Here is a 21,736-nt window from a genome sequence, read left to right as displayed (position 1 = left end):
CAACTCAAGCACAGTGGTTGCATCCTAAATGGTACACTATTCCTTAAAGGGTGCAATACTACTTCCCTATGGGCCCTAGTCAGAAGTAGTGGCCTGGTCCAAAGTAACGCACTTAATGGGGAATATGATGCTATTTAAAAAAATATATATATATATTTCACCCATTTGGGATGTAGCGCACACCCGTTTCCTCAGTGGATCTGTTTTTGTGTCCAACTTCTAGATAAAGGATTCCCAATCCTACTGTTTCAGCCCGGAATACTATCTCAGCCTCATCATCCTTCCAGAAATGTTTGTTAGGGTTCTTTATTTCCCCTGTATCTTATCCTTCTCTTCATCTCCGATATAATTAGTCTTTATGAAACAGTTACATCACTAAATTGGCCGGCGTCTAATAAAGGCTGTCGGAACCATTAGAACCAGTGTGTGTGTGTATGTGAGCGCAGGTGTTCGTGTGTATGTGTGTGGTCTTTGTATGTGTGTGTGTATGTGTGTCAGCAGAACTACCGGGACTCAATATATCTGTTCCACAGATAGAGAAGCAACACAGACATGATAACTCACATTACAGCAGCAGCAGCCTGTTCAGTCTGTATAACCAGGAACAATTTAACTGCTCATTTCCCTCATCGTTTTAACACTCTAAATTAAGCAAGGAAACAAATTGAACATAGGGACTAAGGCAGTTTTTCATTGCAGGTACATAATCATTGTCTAAATTGTCAATTAGCCTGTCAAAGAAAAGAGCACAAAAAACGAGGCTGTGTTAATGTACCATACTCTAGTTTGGAGTCTGCTCAAATGGTTTTCCTTGTGTTGCAAAGATATTTGTGTGTGTGTGTGTGCGTTGGGGGGGGGGGGGAGGGGGGGGGGGGATTTATTCAGACGATTCCTCTCCTCTCTGTAATTTATCACGCCTTCCTTTTGTCTGGGTCTTTGTATACAAGGCTGGCCAATCATTGGTAACAGCTGATGTAATGGCCTGATATCCTCCTCTAAAGCCCCGTCAGAGTAGCTCCATCTCCAGATAGCTCACCCACAACATGTATAGAGGCAGAGCTGTGTGTGGCTAGATAGCTTGCATGCATGGCCAGATAAAGCCATGCCATGAATAGAGCCGTAGACTGAGAGATAGTAGATATAGTACAGCGTACCTCGACCACACGGTACTGTACATACCATACACAGTCTCAGAAATCACTTGTACCTTGCAGGTGGGTCATTTGTCATGAAACTAGAAGAAAAAAAACATACACACAACATTCAAATCATAGAAGGATCCTTGGAGGACGGTTTGTTGACATACACTCAGTGGGCAGTTTATTAGGTATGCCCATCTAGTATCGGGTCGGACCCCCTGTTGTCTCCAGAACAGCCTGAATTCTTCAGGGCATGGATTCTACAAGATGTAGTGTTCAAATGTTGCTCAATTGGTATAAAGGGAACTATCGTGTGTCAGAAAACATTCTACACACCATTACACCTCCGCCAGCAGCCTGTACTGTTGACACTAGGAAGGATGGGGCCATGCCTCTGCCATCAGCATGACGCAACAGGAACCGGGATTCTTTGGACCAGGCAATGTTTTTCCACTCCTCAACTGTCCAGTGTTGGTAATTCTCAATTGTCCACTGGAGTCGCTTTTTCTTGTTTTTAGCTGATTGGAGTGGAACCTGGTGTGGTCATCTGCTTCAAAAGCCCACCCGTGACAAGTACCGGCGAGTTGTGCATTCTGAGATGCCATTCTGCACACCACTGTTGTACAGCTCCGTTATTTGCTTGTTTGTGGCCCGACTGTTAGCTTGCATGATTCTTGCTATTCTCCTTTGACCGCTCTCATCAACGAGCTGAGTGGATGTTTTTGTTTGTCGCACAGTTCTTGGTAAACCCTACACACTGTCTTGCGTGAAAAGCCCAAGTGGACGGATGTTTCTGAGATACTGGAACCGGCGCGCCTGGCACTGACAATCATACCAAGCTAAACTGAATGAGCTCAGCTGTGTATTGTCCTGGCGCACCTAAATAAAGTTGTTATTTTTTTTATTTCTCCTTTATTTAACCAGGTAGGCCAGTTGAGAACAAGTTCTCATTTACAACTGTGACCTGGCCAAGATAAAGCATAGCAGTGACACAAACAACACAGAGTTACACATGGGATAAACAAACGTATAGTCAATAACACAATAGAAATATCTATATACAGTGTGTGCAAATGTAGTAAAATTAGGGAGGTAAGGCAATAAGTATAGATGTGTTATAGAGTTATAGATGACCTGGAGCCAGTGGGTTTGGCGACAAATATGAAGCGAGGGCCAGCCAACGAGAGCATACGGGTCGCAGTGGTGGGTAGTATATGGGGCTTTGGTGACAAAACAGATGGCACTGTGATAGACTACATCCAATTTGCTGAATAGAGTGTTGGAGGTTACTTTGTAAATTACATCGCCGAAGTCAAGGATTGGTAGGATAGTCAGTTTTACGAGGGTATGTTTGGCAGCATGAGTGAAGGATGTTTTGTTGCAAAATAGGAAGCCGATTCTAGATTTAATTTTGGATTGGAGATGCTTAATGTGAGAGTTTACAGTCTAACCAGACACCTAGGTATTTGTAGTTGTCCACATATTCTAAGTGTCAGAACGTGGTGCGAGCGTGGTGCAAGCAGCGATCGGTTGAAGAGCATGCATTTAGTTTTACTTGCGTTTAAGAGCAGTTGGAGGCCACGGAAGGAGTGTTGTATGGCATTTAAGCTCGTCTGGTGGTTTGTTACCACAGTGTCCAAAGAAGGGCCAGAAGTTTACAGAATGGTGTCGTCTGCATAGAGGTGGATCAGAGAATCACCAGCAGCAAAAGCGACATCATTGATGTACACAGAGAAAAGAGTCGGCCCGAGAATTGAACCCTGTGGCACCCCCATAGACACTGCCAGAGGTCCGGACAACAGGCCCTCCGATTTGACACACTGAACTCTATTTGAGAAGTAGTTGGTGAACCAGGCAAGGCAGTCATTTGAGAAACCAAGGCTGTTGAGTCTGCCGATAAGAACTCGGTGATTGACAGAGTTGAAAGCGTTGGCCAGATCGATGAAGATCGCTGCACAGTATTGTCTTTTATCGATGGCGGTTATGATATCGTTTAGGACCTTGAGCGTGGCTGAGGTGCACCCATGACCAGCTTGGAAACCAGATTGCATAGCGGAGAAGGTATGGTGGGATTCGAAATGTTCGGTGATCTGTTTGTTAACTTGGCTTTCGAAGACTTTAGAAAGGCAGGGTCGGATAGATATGGGTCTGTAACAGTTCGGTATAGAGTGTCTCCCCCTTTGAAGAGGGGGATGACTGCGGCAGCTTTCCAGTCTTTGGGGATCTCAGAAGATACGAAAGAGAGGTTGAACAGGCTAGTGATAGGGGTTGCAACAATTGCAGCGGAACATTTTAGAAAGAGAGTGTCTAGATTGTCTTGCCCAGCTGATTTCTAGGGGTCCAGATTTTGCAGCTCTTTCAGAACATCAGCTATCTGGATTTGAGCGAAGGAGAAATAGGGGAGGCTTGGGCAAGTTGCTGTGGGGGGTGCAGAGCTGTTGACCGGGGTCGGGGTTGACCGGTGGAAAGCATGGCCAGCCGTAGAAAAATGCTTATTGAAGTTCTCGATTATCGTAGATTTACAGGTGGTGACAGTGTTTCCTAGCCTCAGTGCAGTGGGCAGCTGGGAGGAGGTGCTCTTATTCTCCATGGACTTTACAAGATGAACTGGCACAGAGAGACAGGAAACACAGGGATAAATACACTGGGGAAATTAAGCGACACCTGGAGGGGGTGGAGACAATCACAGGAACAGGTGAAACAGAACAGTGCGTGACACCTTTGCTTTCCTAACTGCCTGTGTATATTGGTTCCTAACTTACCTGAAAACTTGCATATCGCGGGGGCTATTCAATGTTAATGCAGTACGCCACAGGATGTTTTTGACCTGGTCAAGGGCAGTCAAGTCTGGACTGAAGCAAGGGCTATATCTGTTCTTAGTTCTACATTTTTTGAATGGGGTATGCTTATTTAAGATGGTGAGGAAAGCACTTTACATCTAGACGTTCCGCTAGCGGAACACCTGCTCCAATATCCAATGATGGGCGTGGCGCGAAATACAAACTCCTCTAAAATACAAAAACTTCAATTTTTCAAACATATGACTATTTCACAGCATTTTAAAGATAAGACTCTCCTTTATCTAACCACACTGTCCGATTTCAAAAAGGCTTTACAACGAAAGCAAAACATTAGATTATGTCAGCAGAGTACCAAGCCAGAAATAATCAGACACCCATTTTTCAAGCTAGCATATAATGTCACAAAAACCCAGAAGACAGCTAAATGCAACACTAACCTTTGATGATCTTCATCAGATGACAACCCTAGGACATTATGTTATACAATTTTGTTATACAATTTTGTTCAATAAAGTTCATATTTATATCAAAAACCAGCTTTTTACATTAGCATGTGACGTTCAGAACTAGCATACCCCCCGCAAACTTCCGGGGAATTCGCTAACATTTTACTAAATTACTCACGATAAACGTTCACAAAAAGCATAACAATTATTTTAAGAATTATAGATACAGACCTCCTCTATGCACTCGATATGTCCGATTTTAAAATAGCTTTTTGGTGAAAGCACATTTTGCAATATTCTAAGTACATAGCCCAGGCATCACGGGCTAGCTATTTAGACACCCGGCAAGTTTAGCACTCACCAATATCAGCTTTACTATTATAAAAGTTTCATTACCTTTTGTTGTCTTCGTCAGAATGCACTCCCAGGACTGCTACTTCAATAACAAATGTTGGTTTGGTCCAAAATAATCCATCGTTATATCCGAATAGCGGCGTTTTGTTCGTGCGTCCCAGACACTATCTGAAATGGTAAATCAGGGTCGCGCGCATGGCGCAATTCGTGACCAAAAAAATCTAAATATTCCATTACCGTACTTCGAAGCATGTCAACCGCTGTTTAAAATCCATTTTTATGCAATTTTTCTCGTAAAAAAGCGATAATATTCCGACCGGGAATCTCCTTTTAGCTAAACTGAGGAGAGTAAACAAAGCTTTCGGTCGACGCGGGCACGAGCCTGAGTCTCACAGTACTGTAACCAGCCACTACCCAAACGCGCTACTTTTTTTCAGCCAGAGCCTGCAAAGCCACGATTCAGCTTTTTGCCGCCTTCTGAGACCCTATGGCAGCCGTAGGAAGTGTCACGGGACAGCTAAGATCCTCACTCTTCAATAAACAGAGACAAGAAGAACGACACCTTGTCAGACAGGCCACTTCCTGCCTGAAACCTTGTCAGGTTTTTGCCTGCCAAATGAGTTCTGTTATACTCACAGACACCATTCAAACAGTTTTAGAAACGTTGGAGTGTTTTCTATCCATATGTAATAAGTATATGCATATTCTAGTTACTGGGTAGGAGTGGTAACCAGATTAAATCGGGTATGTTTTTTATCCAGCCGTGAAAATACTGCCCCCTAGCCATAACAGGTTAAAGAATAACCAGGCATCCTCTACTGATGGAATGAGGTCAATATCGTTTGACAGTGATGAGGGGTGGTGGTTTGACCGCTGACCCATTACGGACGTAGGCAATGAGGTAGTGATCGCTGAGATCCTGGTTGAAGACAGCAGAGGTGTATTTGGAAGGCAAGTTGTTCAGGATGATATCTATGAGGGTGCCCATGTTTATGGATTTAGGGTTGTACCTGGTAGGTTCCTTGATCATTTGTGTGAGAGTGAGGGCATCTAGCTTAGATTGTAGGATGACATATGGTGTCCAGGGCACAGCTGGGGGCTGAGGGGGGGTTTATAACAAGTGATAACAGTAGGACACTTATTTCTGGAAAGGTGGATTTTTAAAGTAGAAGCTCAAACTGTTTGGGCACAGATCTGGATAGCATGACAGAACTCTGCAGGCCATCTCTGCAGTAGATTGCAACTCCACCCCCTTTGGCAGTTCTATCTTGGCGGAAAATGTTGTAGTTGGGGATGGAAATTTCAGAATTTTTGGTGGCCTTCCTAAGTCAGGCTTCAGACATGGCTAGAACATCAGGGTTGGCAGAGTGTGCTAAAGCAGTGACTAAATCAAACTTAGGGAGGAACTGTAACCAGCTTTTACGGTTACATAAGTCAATAAATGATAGGGCCTGGGGAATAGGAGTGGAACTGGGGGCTACAGGGCCTGGGTTAACCTCTACATCACCAGAGAAACAGAGGAGGAGGAGTAGGATAAGGGTGCGGCTAAAGGTTATATGAACTGGTCATCTAGTGCCTTGGGGACAGAGAATAAAAGGAGCAGATGTCTGAGTGTCGTGGAATAGATTCAGGGCATAATGTACAGACAATGGTATGGTAGGATGTGAGTATAGTGGAGGTAAAATCTAGGCGTTTGACGATGAGAAAGGTTTCGTTTCTGGAGGCACCAGTTAAGCCAGGTGAGGTCTCCCGCATGTGTGTGGGGTGTTATTTAGAATTCAAGGCACACTTAACCAGCATGGCTACTACAGCATTCTGCAGCGATACGCCATCCCATCTGGTTTGCGCTTAGTGGGACTATCATTTGTTTTTCAACAGGACAATGACCCAAAACACACCTCCAGGCTGTGTACATGCTATTTGACCAAGAAGGAGAGTGATGCTTCTATCAGATGACCTGGCCTCCACAATCTCCCGACCTCAACACAATTGAGATGGTTTGGGATGAGTTGGACTGCAGAGTGAAGGAAAAGCAGCCAACAAGTGCTCAGCATATGTGGGAACTCCTTCAAGACTGTTGGAAAAGCATTCCTCATGAAGCTGGTTGAGAGAATGCCAATAGTGTGCAAAACTGTCATCAAGGTAAAGGGTGGCTGCTTTGAAGAATCTCACATTTAAAATATATTTGGATTTGTTTAACACTTTTTGGTTACTACATGATTCCATATGTGTTATTTTATTGTTTTGGTGTCTTCACCATTATTCTACAATGTAGAAAATAGTACAATAAAGAAAACCCCTGGAATGAGTAGGTGTGTCCAAACTTTTGACAGGTACTGTATGTAAGAAAATAGTTATTTAATCAAAATACTACTCATAAAGCTTCATGTGACACAATTTGTTGTTGTTGTTTCTTTATAGCACCTACAGATGAAACATGAAGTCTTAAAAGATTCCTGGGTAAGCCCAAAATGTCATAAATGTTCCAACTTCAATTCAATATTTCTTAATAATGCTTTAGGATACAAATGTCAAATTTATGTCAGCATTCCTTCTTCCAAAGGACACTTCTATGGATTACAATTCGGAGAAAATCTTTTTTTGTTCTAGTTTTGTGAGGAATCTTCCAGTTCCAAGACTATGACTTGTTTTTCTCACCATATTCTCTTCAGAAATATTTCCGTCATCATGAAGTAGTGCTTTAGTTAGAAAAATGTGTTCAACCTATTTTTGTCTAGTAAACGAACAAGAAGACGCAATAAAATAATAAAACAATATTTTCGGGAACCATGTAATAGGATGCAGAAATAAACACACTGTATAATTTCATATATATATATATATATATATATATATATATATATATATATTTATTTTTTTCTTTGTGGAAAATGCTTTACTCCCCTTAGCCCTAGTTACTCATACAGTACCACCATGCCACAATGTGTGTGTGTCTGTTGTGTGTGTGCATGTGTGTGTTTCTCTGTGTGTTTTATATCACCTGCTCTTCCACTTCTTCATCCCTTATAACTTCTCGTTAATCAATTATGCATAAACTGTAGCGTGACAGAACTCAGTGCCAGGAGGAAGTTGTCACAGTGCAGAGCGAAGTGCTGCATGGTGTGGCAAACCTCCACGTTTGTCGTTCCTGACACAGTGCGATACGGCATCGCCGGCTGTTTGGGTACGGCTTTGGGAGGAGAGCTGAGGAGGATCAGCTAGGAGATTGGAGGGATGGAGGGATGGATGGAGGGAGGGAGGGAGGGAGGGAGGGAGGGAGGGAGGGAGGGAGGGAGGGAGGGAGGGAGGGAGGGATGGATGGATGGATGGAGAGAATGAGAGATGGAGAGGTGAGACAGATTTTGGAGAGGGAGGGAGAGATATGGAGGAAGTGAAGAGGAAGCGAGAGAGGAGGAGATGGAGGATGAGAGAGGGAGAGAGGTAAGACAGGCAGACTTTACACATGGAGATGGAGACATCAGGGATGACGGTTCTGGCTGGAATCCAGGTAGGAAAGGCTTTATGGCGATTAAATCAACGACCAGGGGCACTGCCTCCACTACAGCCTCTGCTGCCTGCCTGCCTGCCTGGCTGGAGGAGTGACAACAAACTGGGATCCATAACAGACTGACTGAAGAAATGTATCAGGCAATCCTTCTGTACTGCTGTCACAGCGAAAGTTAGAGAGAACTCTGTGGAGTCTATAGTGCTTAAGATTTATTTTCTTTATGGTACAAGTTTTCCTGGATCCAAAATGTGCTTTTGACATTTTCTTTTGCCATGAAAGTAGCCTATCAACATGGGGACTTTGAATTCCATGACCTTTAACCCCTGTAGCTACTGTAAATACACTGATTTCATAACCAAGTGGGGATGTCGTAAATACCACATTGGAAAAATCTACTTGAATGCCCCTCGAACTGGTATTTACTAGTGGGAAACTCGTCTACCATCCCTGAGCTCCGACTTCTCCCACATGCTGATGTCACCTACCAAGGAAATTAACTCGATAACAGCATTTTCGGTAGTTAAATGCAACAACAAAATATTACTTATGAAAATCTATCTATTAATATGGTTTTTGAACAATATAATTCGCATGTGAGTATGATAGCTGTACTTTTAGTTTATGGTTGACTCAGCTTGTTTGCCATTAACCAATCGGCATTTCTCAATGAGTTCAAAGCACGTGAATGCGTCCAACCCGTATTTACTACTTCACAACTGGAAATTACCCACTTGGTTATGAACACAGCATTAGCTACATTGCTAATGCCCATGTTTACACACCATTTCATGATTTAAAAAAATAAATGATCTATAACTCTTTATACGGTGTATTTAGTTGACTATGAAAGACACAGACCACCTAAAAAAAACAAAGTCCATTCATTATTGATCCGATAAGGGGTGTACTTAACTTGGATAGGGATAAGGCCAATCCAAGTTTTATTCCTTAGAAGCATTGGGTTTCATATTCTCTCTGATGACCCCATACACATGTTGACACAGAATTAGACTAACTACATAAATCAATCAATACAGAAAATATATTTATGAACATATTCCGTTTCCCATACGAAAATCCACTGGCCAAGTGCTCTGTGTTGTATTATTCTGTTCTACGCATTTTGATCAGTGTGATTAAATGTGTAAGCATGAAACACCTGTGACTGCCGCTTACTCTAATTGGCCATTTATTCACTTCCAAGCAATCTTATGATCTAATTATCCTAACAGTCTCTAGAACCTTCAGTGTATTAGCTAAATGAAACAGAATTGTGCCTCTCTCTCTCTCTCTCTCATCCTTGAATGAAGAGCAGAGAACTCCTTTTCTTGGGCTATGAAGTGTTGGGATAGCATGTCCAATCACACTGATTGTGCCCGTTGTAGTCAGAACACAGATGTTCCATTGACTTGATTGAAGATGGCAGACTAAATGGGAATATCACTTTCTTGTAAGGGCCTAGGTGTTACGGCGACACACAACATGACTAGTACTAATCACCACGCCCTGAAGCAGCCGATGTTGGCCTTGCCAATAATCAAGCTTACAGCAGAGTCTTCGAATCAGACAGTGATTGATTTACAGATAGCATCCAAATCAAATGTTATTAGTCAAATGTGCTGAAGAGATAAAAGTATCAAGTAACTAAAGAGCAGCAGTAAAAAATAACAACATATACAGGGGGGTGGCGGTACAGAGTCAATGTGCGGGGGCATCGGTTAGGTGAGGTAGTACATACATATAGGTAGAGTTAATGAAAGTGACTATGCATAGATGACAACAGAGAGTGGCAGTGGTGTGGGGGGGGGGGGGTTATGCAAATAGTCTGGGTAGCTAGCCATTTGACTAGATGTACAAGAGTCTTATGGCTTGGGGGTAAAAGCTGTTTAGAAGCCTCTTGGACCTAGACTTGGTGCTCTGGTACAGCTTGCCGTAGCAGAGAGAATAGTCTATGACTAGGGTGGCTGGAGTCTTTGACAATTATTAGGGCCTTCCTCTGTTAGGGCCTGGTATAGAGGTCCTGGATGGCAGGAAGCTTGGCCCCAGTGATGTACTGGGACTTCTCACTACCCTCTGTAGTGCCTTGCGGTCGGAGGCTGAGCAGTTGCCATACCAGGCAGTGATGCAACCAGTCAGGATGCTCTCGATGGTGCAGCTGTAGAACCTTTTGAGGATCTGAGGACCCATGCCAAATCTTTTCAGTCTCCTGAGGGGGAACAGGTTTTGTCGTGCCCACTTCACGACTGTCATGGTGTGCTTGGACCATGTTAGTTTGTTGGTGATGTGGACACCAAGGAACTTGAAGCTATCAACCTGCTCCACTGCATCCCCGTCGATGAGAATGGGGGTGTGCTCGGTCCTCTTTTTCCTGTAGTCCACAATCATCTCCTTTGTATTGATCATGTTGAGGGAGAGGTTGTTGTCCTGGCACCACACTGCCAGGTCCCTGACCTCCTCCCTACAGGCTGTCTCGTTCTTGTAGGTGATCAGGCCTACCACTGTTGTGTCATCTGAAAATGTAATGATGGTGTTGGAGTCGTGCCTGGCCGTGCAGTCATGAGTGAACAGGGAGTACAGGAGGGGGCTGAGCACACACCCCTGAGGGGTACCTGTGTTGAGGATCAGCGTGGCGTATGTGTTGTTACTTACCCTTTCTACCTGGGGGCGGCCAGTCAGGAAGTCCAGGATCCAGTTGAAGAGAGAGGTGTTTAGTCCCAGGGTCTTTAGCTTATTAATGAGCTTTGAGGGCACTATGGTGTTGAACGCTGAGCTGTAGTCAATGAATAGCATTCTCACATAGGTGTTCCTTTTGTCCAGGTGGGAAAGGACAGTGTTAAGTGCAATAGAGAGTGCATCATCTGTGGATCTGTTGGGGCGGTATGCAAATTGCAGTGGGTCTAGGGTTTCTGGGATGATGGTGTTGATGTGAGCCATGATCAGCCTTTCAAAGCACTTCATGGCTACAGACGTGAATGCTACGGGTCGGTAGTCATTTAGGCAGGTTACCTTAGTGCTCTTGGGCACAGGCACTATGGTGGTCTGCTTAATCATGTTGTTATTACAGACTCAGACAGGGAGAGGTTGAAAATGTCAGTGAAGACACTTGCTAGTTGGTTAGCGCATGCTCGCAGTACACATCCTGGTAATGCGTCTGGCCCTGCGGCCTTGTGAATGTTGACCTGTCTAAAGGGCTTTCTCACATCGGCTACGGAGAGGGTGATCACACAGTCTTCCGGTACAGCTGGTGCTCTCATGCATGTTTCAGTGTTATTTGCCCCGAAGCGAGCATAGAAGTAGTTTAGCTCGTCCGGTAGGCTTGTGTCACTGGGCAGCTCTCGGCTGTGCTTCCCTTTGTAGTCTGTAATAGTTTGCAGGCCCTGCCACATCCGACGAGCGTCAGAGTCGATCTTAGTCCTGTATTAACACTTTGCCTGTTTGATGGTTCGTCGGAGGGTATTGCGGGATTTCTTATAAGCTTCCGGGTTAGAGTCCCACTCCGTGAAAGCGGCAGCTCTAGCCTTTAGCTCAGTGTGGATGTTGCCTGTAATCCATGGCTTCTGGTTGGGGTATGTACGTATGGTCACTGTGGGGACGACGTCATCAATGCACTTATTGATGAAGCCATTGACAGATGTGGTGTACTCCTCAACACACACATCTCTGTGTGTGGAGTATAGGTGGTCCATAGTTCTTTTCCCTCTGGTTGCACATTTAACATGCTGATAGAAATTTGGTAAAACTGATTTAAGTTTCCCTGCATTAAAGTCCCCGGCTACTAGGAGTGCCACCTCTGGGTGAGCGTTTTTTTTGTTTACTTCTGGCTGGAATACAGCTCATTCAATGCTATCTTAGTGCCAGCCTCTGACTGTGGTGGTATGTAAACAGCTACAAAGAATATAGGTGAAAACTCTCTCGGTAGGTAATGTGGTCCACAGCTTATCATGAGAAACTCTACCTCAAGAAAGCAATAGCGCGAGACTTCCTTAGATATCGTGCACCAGCTGTTGTTTACAAATATTCATAGACCTTGTCTTACCAGACACCGCTGTTCTATCCTGCTAGTACATCATATAACCAGCCAGCTGTATGTTGGTATTGTCGTCGTTCAGCCACGACTCCGTGAAGAATAAGATGTTACAGTTTTTAATGTCCCATTGGTAGTTTAATCTTCCCAATAACTTGTCCATTTTATTGTCCACAGATTGCATGTTTGCTAGCGGAATTGAAGGAAGTGTGGGTTTATTCAATCGCCTCCGACTTCTCAGCAAGCAGCCCGCTCTCCGGCCTCTCTTTCTCCGCCTCCTCTTCACGCAGATCATGAGGCTCAGGGCCTTTTCCCGATGGAGCCGTATATCCTCCGCCTCGGGCTCATCAGAGTTGTGAAAGAAGAAAAAGGATTCTGCTAGTCTGTGGTGCGTAATCGCAGTCCTGATGTCGAGAAGTTATTTTCGGTCATAAGAGACGGTAGCTGCAACATTATGTACAAAAATAGTAAAAAAATCTATTGCAAACAACACAGATAAATGAACAAAAAAACACAATCGGTTGGCCGCACGTAAAATGCCTACCTTCTGCGTCAGAGGATCTTAAGATGTTTTTGCTTCTTTAACTTCTCTGGGCTAGGTGGGACGTGACTGTCCCACACTATTCAACAGCCAGTGAAATAGCATGGCGCGAAATACAAAACAGCTAAATTCTCATAATTTCATTTTCTCAAACAATCAACTATTTTACACCATTTTAAAGATAATACTCTCGTTAATCTAACCACATTGTCCGATTTCAAAAAGGCTTTATGGCGAAAGCATAAAATTTGATTATGTTAGGACATAAACTTCACAAGAAAATCCACACAGCCATTTTCCAAGCAAGGACATGCGTCACAAAAACCAACAGTACAGCTAAAATATTCACTAATCTTTGATGATCTTCATCAGATGGCACTCATAGGACTTCATGTTATACAATACATGTATGTTTTGCTCGATAAAATTCATATTTATATCCAAAAACAGCATTTTACATTGGCGCGTGATGTTCAGAAAATGCATTTCCACCAAAACCTACGGTGAATGTGCACATCAATTTACAAAAATACTCATCATAAGCGTTGATAAAATTTACAGCAGTTATTGAAAGAATTATAGATACACTACTCCTTGACGCAACCGCTTTGTCAGATTTCAAAATAACTTTACGGAGAAAGCACATTGTTCAATATTCTGAGTACATAGCTCAGCCATCGAAGCAAGCTATACAGCTACACGCCAAGTTCTGGCATTAACAAAACTCTGAATTAGTATTATAAATATTCTCTTACCTTTGCTGACCTTTGTCAGAATGCACTCCGAGGACTCCTACTTCCACAAGAAATGTTCGTTTTGTTCGAAATACTCCAAATACCTCCGTTTTGTTCGTGCATTCAGATCACTATCCAAAGGCATAACGCGCGAGCGCAGCACCAGAGACGAAAAGTCAAAATGTTCCATTACCGGTCGTAGAAACATGTCAAACGTTGTTTACAATCAACCCTTAGGGTATTTTTAACATAAAATGTCGATAATATTCCAACCGGACAATAGCGTATTCATTCAAGAAGAAAAAGAAGGAGGGGTGCGCTGTCGGGCTCGAGCATCACCAAGCCCTTTGTCCTCAGGCAGTCCACTCATTGACTGAGCAACTATTCTCTGCCCAGTAACAGGAGAATGATGGAAAAACTTTCTGAAGACTGTTGACAGCCAATGGAAGCCTTAGGAAGTGCAACGTGACCCCAAAGACACTGTCGTTTCGATAGGGATTCAAAAGAAGAACTACAATTCTCAGATTTCCACACTTCCTGGTTGGATTTTTCTCAGGTTTTTGCCTGCCATATGAGTTCTGTTATACTCACAAACACAAACAGTTTTAGAAACATCAGAGTGTTTTCTATCCAAATCTACTAATAATATGCAAATATTTGACTCTGGGCCCGAGTATTAGGCAGTTTACTCTGGGCACGCTTTTCATCCGAAATCAAAAATACTGCCCCCTATACCCTAAAAAGTGAAGTTGTTTATATCCTGCAGATCCACATCCTCCTTGAGTTTAAAGCGATCTGGGTTATATTTGTTTGTGTCTTCTTAATGTGTTTGTTGAGCAAGGTTGGTGAGCTATAATATCGATTTGTGACTTCCACTCCGATCTGTGTGAACACGCTCCTATAACAGGGAAGTCTGTTATTGATTAGATGTATTACTACCGTTACACTGCTCATCATTGATTATTGATTGCCATTAACATTAGTATCTATCTATTTATCCTGCTTCTGTTCACTATTACTCCTGTTTATATGTATATCCACCTATCACGCCTACACTGACACTCTTGCACACACACACACACACACACACACACACACACACACACACACACACACACACACACACACACACACACACACACACACACACACACACACACACACACACACACACACACACACACACACACACACACACACACACTCACCACCACTTATGCTGCTGCCATACTGTTTACTATTATTATTATTATTATTATGTTTCTTGCTACCAGCACTTTCTCCTAATCCCGGCATACATGTGCACTACCGTTCAAAAGTTTGGGGTCACTTAAAAATGTTCTTGTTTTTGAAAGAAAAGCACATTTTTTTGTCCATTAAAATAACAACAAATTGATCAGAAATACAATGTAGACATTGTTAATGTTGAATATGACTATTGTAGCTGGAAACGGCAGATTTTTTATGGAATATCTACATAGGCGTACAGAGGCCCATTATCAGCAACCATCACTCCTGTGTTCCAATGGCACGTTGTGTTAGCTAATCCAAGTTTATCATTTTAAAAGGCAAATTGATCATTAGAAAACCCTTTTGCAATTATGTTAGCACAGCTGAAAACTGTTTTGCTGATTAAAGAAGCAATAAAACTGGCCTTCTTTAGACTAGTTGAGTATGTGGAGCATCAGCACTTGTGGGTTTGATTACAGGCTCAAAATGGCCATAAACAAAGACTTTCTTCTGAAACTCATCAGTCTATTGTTGTTCTGAAAAATGAAGCTATTCAATGCGAGAAATTGCCAAGAAGATCTCGTACAACGCTGTGTACTACTCCCTTCACAGAACAGCACAATCTGGCTTTAACAACATTATAAAGAGGAGTGGGAGACCCCGGTGCACAACTGAGCAAGTGGACAAGTACATTAGTGTCTAGTTTGAGAAACAGACGCCTCACAAGTCCTCAATTGGCAGCTTCATTAAATAGTAACAGCAAAACACCAGTCTCAATGTCAACAGTGAAGTGGCGACTCCGTGATGCTGGCCTTCTAGTGGCGTCCACAAATGTTTGTATGTATAGTATAGTTTACATTCTCCATTTTTTTTCATCCTCTTTTTTTTCTCATAAAAAAATACAATAAAAAAAAAAGAAAATATATATATATACGTATAAACTCAGCAAAAAACGAAACTCCCCTGCTTTAGGACCCTGTCATTCAAAGATAATTCGTAAAAATCTAAATAACTTCACAGATCTTCATTGTAAAGGGTTTAAACACTGTTTCCCATGCTTGTTCAATGAACCATAAACAATTAATGAACATGTACCGGTGGAACGCTCGTTAAGACACTAGCAGCTTACAGACAGTAGGCAATTAAGGTCACAGTTATGAAAACTTAGGACACTAAATTAAAGATGCCCAGGGTCCCTGCTCATATGTGTGAACGTGCCTTAGGCATGCTGCAAGGAGGCATGAGGACTGCAGATGTGGCCAGGGCAATACATTGCAATGTCCGTTCTGTGAGACTCCTAAGACAGCGCTACAGGGAGACAGGATGGACAGATGATCGTCCTCGCAGTGGCAGACCATGTGTAACAACACCTGCACAGGATCGGTACATCTGAACATCACACCTTCGGGACAACAACAACTGCCTGAGTTACTCCAGGAATGCACAATCCCTCCATCAGTGCTCAGACTGTCTGCAATAGGCTGTACTCTGGAACGGGACCAATTTGGAGGTGGAGGGTCCGTCATGGTCTGGGGCGGTGTGTCACAGCATCATCGGACTGAGCTTGTTGTCATTGCAGGCAATCTAAATGCTGTGCGTTACAGGGAAGACATCCTCCTCATGTGGTACCCTTCCTGCAGGCTCATCCTGACATGACCCTCCAGCATGACAATGCCACAAGCCATACTGCTCGTTCTGTGCATGGTTTTCTGCAAGACAGGAATGTCAGTGTTCTGCCATGGCCAGCGAAGAGCCCGGATCTCAATCCCATTGAGCACGTCTGGGACCCGATGGATCGGAGGGTGAGGGCTAGGGCCATTCCCCCCAGAAATGTCCGGGAACTTGCAGGTAGGTGCCTTGGCGGAAGAGTGGGGTAACATCTCACAGCAAGAACTGGCAAATCTGGTGCTGTCCATGAGGAAGAGATGCACTGCAATACTTAATGCAGCTGGTGGCCACACCAGATACTGACTGTTACTTTTGATTTTGACCGCATTTTGTTCAGGGACACATTATTCCGTTTCCGTTAGTCACATGTCTGTGGAACTTGTTCAGTTTATGTCTCAGTTGTTGAATCTTGTTATGTTCATACAAATATTTACACGTTAAGTTTGCTGAAAATAAACGCAGTTGACAGTGAAAGGACATTTCTTTTTTTGCTGAGTTTATATTTTTTGTACTGCACTGTTGGGAAGGGCTTGCAAGTTAAGCATTTCACTGTACTTGTGATGTGACAAATTCAACTTGAGGTAATCTACAGTGGATGACGAGACATCCTCCCACCCTCCCTCACTTAAACATGCACTGAACTAAAAAGGGTTCTCTTGCAGTACAGGGCTAGCCAAATAACCTTTTTTTCTACAAGTGCATAGTGGATGATGTGATGTCTTCCCTCCCTCTGTCGCTTCCCTCTCTCCCTCCTCATCTCACCACGTCCTTATGTATTTTTCATCTTGTTAAGCACCAGCATATTCTATCAGTGACAAACGTTAAGAACAGGAGGTAACACATCCCATTATGCAGGATTTACACCCGTGTCATGAAGCTTTACAGAAACAGGATTTGAAGGTGAGAGAAAATACATTCAATGGTTAAAATAGATTGAATACTCTCATCAGATATCTGGAACAATCGCTGGTATCCGGATGGTTAACCAATGAGTTGGGATTATAAATAGAACAGTTAACTTGTCAGTCCCAAATGTTACCCTATTTCCTATAAAGTGCACTACTTTTGACCAGGACGCTGATGAAAAGTGAATGTGATGCTCTATAGTCAGCGTAGTGTCTGTAGTGACATACTGTATACAGCATATGGAAGAAGAGGGATATAGTAGGATATTGGTATCATAAAGATAGCAGTTGCCATGTTCTATTCAGCTCTGCTTTCCGAACAAGGCCTCCTGTAGCGATTATACCCTAAAATAGTGATCACCAAGATGGCCACATTCACAAAGTCAGTCACTCTGCTATCAGTTTTTTGGTTCCCAGAATGTTTCTCGTGTAGGTTTGTTAGCTCAAGAATAACGTTACCCTAATGTTAATTTGTCAGGTTTTGTGTGATCTGAGAACATTCATTCCAGAAGCATTCAGAAAGTCATCAGTGTTATCTAGTGAGTCAGAGATACAACAGTCCACGTCCTCTATTCATTAAGAAGATACTGACTAATAGTACAAGCTGTTCCCATTGTAATTGGACTGATAGTACCATATTGCTGCTACAATTGGGTTTTTCCTAGCCATCTGTATTCCTGTAAGCATCAGCCTGCTACTCTCCTATAACAAGTCTTAACCATTAACCTATCTTGTAAAGGCCATTGTAATTAACTATTGATCAGCAGCAATGAAACAAGAATCTAGTTACTTAAATAACATTCTCATGTTCAGAGATCTTCTAATAATGGTTAATACTACCATATGGACTTGTGCACATGGAAATATGGAAGTGGGGACTGAGTGAAAAAATATGGGAACCCCTGCTCTAAATGATGTCTCAAATATGATATCTTAAGAAGATCAACCAATATTTTCTTTAAAATTAAAAACCACTAATTTGTTGTATGTTTAAAATAGAACAGAATAGAATAACCAACAAAGTGTTTTGAATACATTTGTCAGCTTGACATTGTGGAAATCACAAACAAATTAAGGGGTGTCCAATAAAATGTACACAGGTATGTGATTCTGTGTGTGTGTGTGCCTGTGAGTGTGTGTACGCGCACACATGTGTTTGTGTGTGCGTGTGTGTGTTGACCGTAGTCACTCTGTTTTATAAAGGCTGTGAGTCAGGGTTCTATTCTCATCCTTTTAGCTGGGAGTGTTTTACTGTTGACAGGGCTCTTGTGCTTTGTCACTTTATTGCTGTCACATTTCTGATTTTTACACAATATACACTGATCAACACAGTAGACAACCTCCAGAGGCATCCTTGGCATTCTGTTATTCCTTCCTTTCATAAAAGGTGACATCTTTTCATTGCAGTAAAGACTATATATAAAATACTTTATTGAACGTTTTATTTGATGACTGTGGTATTTCTTTTAATTACATGTGAGGATACCATTTTAAGTAAAGTTTGATGCTAGCGATCAAAGCCAGTATCAAAGCAGTCCAGTATCAGACTGAACTCTCATGTACATGGAATGTAATTGTTTAATGTACAGAGTGATCCTTAACATGCTACTTTCATAGCCACGCCTAATGTCCCTGCCTTACAGAACAAATCAATGCAGGGCGTTTCCAAGCCAGGACAGCCACAAAATATTTTGGGTATGTCAGATTGTTCTGGCAATTCTCACATAGAAACTTAATTGAAGGATGTTTAACATGCTTTTGTATTTGTACCACCATTTTTTTATTTTTAAGATCACGATGAATGTGCCTATTTTAGGCCCGTTTTAGACCTATACATGCCTCCTGTGTAAAACTCTATGGTCTTTGAAACGTGATACAGAAAACATCTTGGTGTATTATACTAGTAGTTTGCTTTCAAATATGGAGCAGAATCTGAAATAAAACATTTATGATTCATTTATTCAACATAAAAAATACTAATTTAAATATTTAAAAAGTACTCTTTTTGATTTGTCTTATTTTTAGGCATTTTGGAACAAAATACTCTTCAAACACACATTTTGTCACGCCCTGGCCATAGAGAGGTTTTTATTCTCTATTTTGGTTAGGCCAGGGTGTGACTAGGGTGGGCATTCTATGTCATTTTTTCTATGTTTTGTGTATTTCTTTGTTTTGGCCGGGTATGGTTCTCAATCAGGGACAGCTGTATATCGTTGTCTCTGATTGGGAGCCATACTTAGGCAGCCTGTTTTCCTTTGGGTTTTGTGGGTGGTTAATTTCTGTTTAGTGTTGTTAACCTGACAGAACTGTTTGGCTGTCGGTTTTTTGTTTCTTTGTTTATGTGTTCTCAGAAAAATAAATACATGATGAGCACTCAACACGCTGCGCCTTGGTCTACTCCCTTCGACGGCCGTTACACATTTTCAGAGTGGGCTCTGGTTCTTTTGAGGATATGACTTAAAATTAATTCAATCAAAAAGGGTACTTTTGAAATATTATTATTCATATTTGGTATGTTGAATGTGAAAATTTTTATTTCCGAATCCAGACATACTCCATATGTTAGAGCACATCATGAGGAGGAATAATAACAACAAGATGCTGTCTGTATGATGTACAGTTCACAGATTTTTTTTATTTTATCTTTATTTAACTAGGCAAGCCAGTTAAGAATAAATTCTTATTTACAATGATGGCCTACCCCGGCCAAACCCTAACCCGGATGACGCTGGGCCAATTGTGCGCTGCCCTGTGGACTCCCAATCACAGCCTGGATACAGCCTGGAATCAAACCAGGGTCTGTATGTAGTGATGCCTCCAGCACTGAGACACAGCGCCTTAGACCGCTGCGCCACATGTACTTGTCTTTTCCTGCTAGCACTGACTTTGCTGATAATCACTTTAATGAGTAAAAATGTACTTACTACAACTGTGATATGTGGTTGTCTCACCTAGCTATCTTAAGATGAACTCATAAACTGTAAGTCGCTCTGGATAAGAGTGTCTGCTAAATGACTAAAATGTCAAATGTAAATGTGAAAATGCATGTACATGTCTAAAAAATACCTTAAATGGCAACTTTCATCATGATTTAATAAAAAACCTGTTTGTGATACAAATGTAAAGCATGTCTAACATCCTTCCTCCCAATTAAGTTTTTATGTGCAAAATGCCAGAACAATCTGAGGTATCAAAAATATTTTTGCGCTGTCCTTGCGTGGAATCGCCCAGCATGTATCTGCATGGCTGGGCTCACTATGGGCCTTGTGAAGGTTGTTGCTAATTAGGATATGGTCTATCATGTATGTGATGGCACTGCTAATCTTATAACTTATGCTTCAGAAAAGCAACAAAACCACCCTTATTTACAAACTGACAGTTGTGCAGCGCCCACAAATGTGCTTGAAGTACAAACCAGTATTTGTCTTGAGTGAGTCGAATAAGGGGGCTTCCAGTCCAGGGTTACATTAAGAGGCCTTATAAAGTAGATACCATGAAACAAGTAGCTACCATGTAACACCAATTACAAGGTAATGTGGTGAATATAATTACCATGTAATAGGCTAGGAAGTATGGTACACACAGTTATGCAGTATTTACCACAAAGCCTATTGGAAAATAGTATTGTTCGCGTTCAGTGACTGAGGTGCTCTCATTTGCAGCTAAGCAAACAACAGAGCAACAAACATGACCTATTTCAGGAAGCTAGGTGTATGTCGAACATCACTATTTCACAGGAGAGGCATTTGAACTTAATGTTTTAATATTTTATCAAAAATAATTTTTTGGCAGAAATGTAATCTGGAACATATGTGCATTAATAAAAAACTTGTATGCAAATACAATTATTAAATTACGAGCCTAGTTAGTTTAGCAATGGAAAAAGTCAGGAACCTTCCCGCAAGACATCATTGGCTGAGATAATGGATGGGCTGAACATGCCGAGAGATGAATTTGGAGTGTTCTGCCATGTAGCATGTGTCTGTCTATAACATGAGCTGCTCAGTATGTGTAGATAATCATTGCTACTGCAGCTTTTTTTTAAAGATATAATAGCCATGGAGAACTGCAAAAGTGTTGCTACTGGTCTCAACAACATTGCTGCTCTGTCCATCACAAAAAATTGTGATGGACTACTTTCTGGAGGACGATCATGCCATTCTAACTCTCCCTGACGATGAAGAAATCCCTACCTTAATTAAGTAAAAAAAAAAAATGTAACCAGACATTGTAGTCTTCTGATCCCAGCTAGCAATGAGGAATCGGCCCAGAATCAAAATGAATGACTGCCCATAATGACTGCCGCTTCTGTCTACCGGAATTCAGCTGACTTTGCCGGCATCTTATCAGAATACCCCCCAGAAGCGGCCCGATGCAAATTTAAAT

This window comes from Salmo salar, chromosome 15, assembly GCF_965601325.2.
Source record: "Salmo salar chromosome 15, fSalSal1, whole genome shotgun sequence".
Classification (NCBI taxonomy): Eukaryota; Metazoa; Chordata; class Actinopteri; order Salmoniformes; family Salmonidae; genus Salmo; species Salmo salar.
This window is presented reverse-complemented; position numbering follows the sequence as displayed.